The sequence below is a fragment of the Quercus lobata genome, chromosome 9 (genome assembly GCF_001633185.2).
Source record: "Quercus lobata isolate SW786 chromosome 9, ValleyOak3.0 Primary Assembly, whole genome shotgun sequence".
In the NCBI taxonomy this organism is placed as follows: Eukaryota; Viridiplantae; Streptophyta; class Magnoliopsida; order Fagales; family Fagaceae; genus Quercus; species Quercus lobata.
The window spans coordinates 39,514,475-39,519,410 of NC_044912.1; positions in this window are offsets into that span (position 1 = coordinate 39,514,475).

Consider the following 4,936-nt stretch of genomic DNA (forward strand, 5'->3'; position numbering starts at 1 on the left):
TCACTGTGGCACAGCTAGACATACTCGACCTAATTACTACAAGTGGCTAGCCACTTAAAAGAGCAACAGCATGATCGCGTCAGGAGACTAGAATCAGTTTCCATCCTCTTTTGCTCCTCTTGGAGATCTTCTCAAAGCCCTCATGTTCCTTTCGAACTTGAACGATTTTAACTCTTCCCCCTCATCGCCAGATCAAGGGTTTGCTAAACGGAAAGATTCTTCCAAAGTGTGGAAGGAAAAGGACTCCAAGTGATTCTATCACTTATTCTCTCTCCTCTTCATTTTTTTATTTTTTATTTTTTTTATTTTTTTGCATTACTTATGTGTTTTGCTTTATTGTTTTGAGTTAGTCTAGTTTTATGAATTACTTTATTTGTTTAACACGTTTTTATTTGTTTTTTTTTTTTTTTTGGTTTTGCTTTGTTTTGTTTTTCATATAAAAATTTAAAAAAAAAATTGAAAAATTGAAAAATACAAAAACAGTGTGTGTTTGTGTACATTGGTACTTGTGTACCTTGGATGGCCATTGAAACAAAGTTTTCTAAACTTTGTATCTTTTGTAGCTTAAATGAGCATCTTTATGCACAACTAAGCAAGTAAGCTTTATGGCTTGTGTTTGTGATGAGTAAGATTAAGTGATCTTTTGTACTTAACACTCGTATCACTCTTTTTGACGGGAAGGACTAGAAAATCCTAAGAGAAAGGCATAAATAACCATCTCAACATTGTTGCCCGCCAATCATGAAATGACATTTGTATGCTTCAGCATAGCAAAAGTGGAATGTCAGATGCTTAACATAATTGAATATTTCTTTTCTCTTTCTTATATGCACATGCATGGTTTGCATAAAAAGAAAAATATGCAAAGAAAAATAAAAGCAAAAAGATCAAAATGCTTTATATATGATTGCAAGCATGTATTTTAGGAAATGTGGGAGTTATAGGATGTACCTTGAAGGTGATCGTCTCAATCAAACAATTATGATTATGTGTGAGTTAACGTGATTTTCTCATATCTCAAATCGTCATAACATATAGACACTTATGCAATCTTGCGATACTTTTCACACACAACATGCAATATTCTTTGCTACTCTTGATACATGTGCAGGTACAATGTGATTCGGCCATAACAAGGAATACATGTGTTAATGTATGCTCACTAAACTGTCTTGACTTGTTTTTGAAATATAAAATTGGGTAGATTTGTTTAGTGTGTGTGTGTGTTTTGGGATCTAAATGCTTATCAATTTTATTGTTGAGAGATGATTTTGAGAGTTTAAAATGTTATTTGGATCTTTGGTTGAGTAGCATGTTTAATTTCATTCATATCTGTGTTTTTCTCTTCTTTGAAAAACTATTTTTAAGCAATCTCAACGGCTCCTTAACACCTGGCTTATCTATTGAGCTCTTCAGCTTCTTTTTATCGTAATCTCGATAGCTCCTCGATCCATCGAGAAAGTTTCTGTCTCCTCGATAGCTGCTCAATATCTCCTTGATCCATCGAGCTTTTTTTTTGCTATGGACACCTCTGGACACCTGCTTGATAGCTGCATCTGTTGACCCTTTTAAATCTTGACACCTCTCGATCTGTTGAGAATTACTAAGCTTCTATATATAGGGTCAGAGCAATACAGATCTCATTTCTCTTGATCTCTCTTGATTCCTATTGTCTCTTCACCTCCCAAAACCTCTCTCTCTCACTGCAAACTTCATCCTCAAGGATTTTTCGGCCTAGGTCAAGTTTTTCTTCACTTGGTAAGGGTCCTAATCCTTCTTTTTCATTAATTTGACCTAACTTTTTGGGATTTTTTGAAAATTTTGGGGGTTTTCAAAAATTGATGAAGTTATTGTGAAATTTTTGGGATGGGTTTTGTGTTTTTGATATTAAAACATCATGCATTGCATCTCATTTGCATTATAACAATATTTCTTGCATTCTTAGATGTGTGTTTACTTTGTTCCAAACATGTGTGCTGGTAGGTTTGGATTGGGCTAAGCCCATGATGTTTTTACTATTGCATATCACATGCTCATGCATTTTCATGCATACGTTCTTTACATTCTCTATATTCTTATATATTGAACTGTATTGAGACTTTTCTAATTATTTCTTTCCCCCTATCTCTCTCTAGTTTACGTTAGTTGCATCATGGCACCTAAACGTAAATCTACTCTGTCCTGGAACCCTCTTCGTTCCAGGGCATCCACTTCTTCTGACCCTACTCCCTCTCACGTCCGGTTTTGTGATGAAAAGGCCAAATCGAACTTCTTTGAGAACTTCTCTAGACGAGGCGTTCATTCGAAACGCCAAGTCATCTTGTTAGACTTCTCAAACACTGACCTACCCACTATCATCTACAGTAAGGGTTGGAAGTCACTATGTGACGTCTCTGTCACTTGTCCATCTATGCTTATCTAGGAGTTCTACTCTAACATGCATGGATTTGATTATTTCATAACTCTTTTTGTTAATCGCGTTCGAGGTACGCGCATCATGGTCACTCCGGATATTGAATCTGATGTGCCATGTCCCTAGGATAGCGCATCCTAACTACCTTGGTTATGAGCGTCTTAAGACTATATCTAAAGACGAGCTTATATCTGGTTTTTATGAGCGTCCCTCTGATTGGGGTGATCGTCAGTTCACTCCTTGTTCGGCCTTTGCTAAAGGCCCTAGGTTTCTTAACATGGTTATGACCTTTGTTTTGCATTATCTTTCTCACTATAACTCTATTAATGAGCCTCGTGCTTGATTTTTGTTTTCTCTTTTGGAGCATTTTACTATAGATTTTCCCTTTCATTTCATTCTTTCTATCATAGATGTATTCGGCGACCCGTAATAAGCTCATCTTCCCTTCAGCTATCATGAGGATTTTACTCCATTTTTCTGTTCCCTTTCCTATATCTGACCACTTCCATGTTATGTGCGCCATTGACGCTGCTACCATTAAACAGAGCGAGGCGTAGTTTCGTTCGAGGTGGTCCGGGTCAGCAGCTCCTCCCACTCCTTCAGCTCCATCCACTTCCGCTCCCTCTTCTTCTACGGAAGGTGTGGCTTTTGATGCGATCATGGTACAGCTTAAGTGCATGGATGCTTGCCTTGATACACTCACTACTGAGATGTATCAGGTGAACACTCGTGTCGGCCGTATTGCCAGACGGCAGGCTCACCTTGGTGGCTTTGTGGAGTCTCCCTCTCCTCCTCTCGAGGCATCCAAGGACGACGAGGCATCCGAGGCCGATGATGACTCCGACGACGATGATGATGATGAGGATAGAAATGCTAGCTCTTCCAGTGCTAACAGGATGTCTACTTGATACTCTACCATTTGTCACTTGTGACAAAAAGGAGGAGTAGTTTTGGATATGAGAGTAGTCATACACACATAGGGGGAGGGTTAGTATAGGAGATTTTTGTTTGAGGGAGTGTTCATTTTTTTTAGGGATGTAGTGAGGATTTGATGTATTTTTCTTTTTTCTCTATTTTAGATACATTACATCTTGTACATTGGTCTTGTGACCATTTTGACATACATTGTACTTATATTTGCTTTATATATTATTGATGTATGTTCTTTCACCTATCTCTTTATGTGTTGTTTCTTTTCTATCTTTATACACATGTTTCTTATATAATGTATGCAATCTATTATTTCTGTTTCACACTAAGATGCCGTGATGAATTTTGTTTAAAGTGTTTCAGAAATACAAGTTGTCAAAGTCTACTTGCCATAAAATCTCTTCTTGCAAAGTTTTTCAAGACTTTGTGTTAGGATAGATTTTATTGTATTGAACAAGTGAGTATGAGTTGAGTGATTTATAACTTCTCTCATATGTTCACTTGTTTATTGTGGTTTTGTCATGGATTGCCAAAGGGGGAGATTTTTAGGACATATGTGATTCAATGTTAGGAACATATGTCAACATTTTATATAATTGGTTAATCCTTTGACAAAATGCACTTTACTTGTAATTGGGTAAATCTAGGATGTGTTTAATGCTTCAAGAAATATGGTTTCAAGTTTAAGTGTTAAAGCCATGCAAGTTTGTCCAATAATCAAATCAGAAAGGGTAGGATTTTAAATTTCAACAGCTAGCATCTGTCCAGGTTTAAAGAGAGTTGTTTTAGCCTAAGGCTCGACAGTTACTCGGTAGATAGGGTATCTGTCAAGATTTATGAAGTTCAGATTTTCAGTTCTAATTTTCATTCTATCCGTGAATGTATGTTTGGGCTTTCTTTTCTCACAATCCTAAACATATATAAGAATTATTTTAAGGGCTGTAAAAGATTACACAAGTTGTACAAGAGCAAATATCACAAGTGTGAAGAAGAGTGTGACCGGAAACCTAGTTTGCCCTAGTTCTTGAAGAAGCTACTATGTTTGTACACCTTAAGGTTTTGTGACCAAGCAACTTCATGATCTTCATCGTGTGATGAACTGAAAAACCTTGTAGCTAACATCCTTCTCAAGTTGGTGATTAAGTCGCGTACTAGGATCTGCAAAATTTGTTAGTCACGTACTAGGAGCCGTGCATTGAAAATGAGAGATTGTCACTACAGAACAAGTCCAATTGGGTATTAGGGTAAGGGTTCAATAGTAGGTTGGTAGAAGGTACTGAGACTCTTTACTTGTAACCGTTTGTTTTGATAATAGTGAATTCTCGAGAGTGGTGTAAGTTTTCCCCATTCGTAAACAAATCACTGTGTCAATTTATTTTCCGTTGCATACTTAGTTTAATTGGTGATTTGTTTGTGCTACCACGCTCTTTGCATGTTAATTTGATTAATTAAGAAACTTGGCTAATTAATCAATTAATTCATCACAAGGGGTCAATACATTCTTGGCCTATCAGCTTGTTTGCTTGCTTTCTTATTTCTTTGCTTGCCATGTCTATCATGCTTATCTGCTTGATGACTTTTTCATGTGCTATT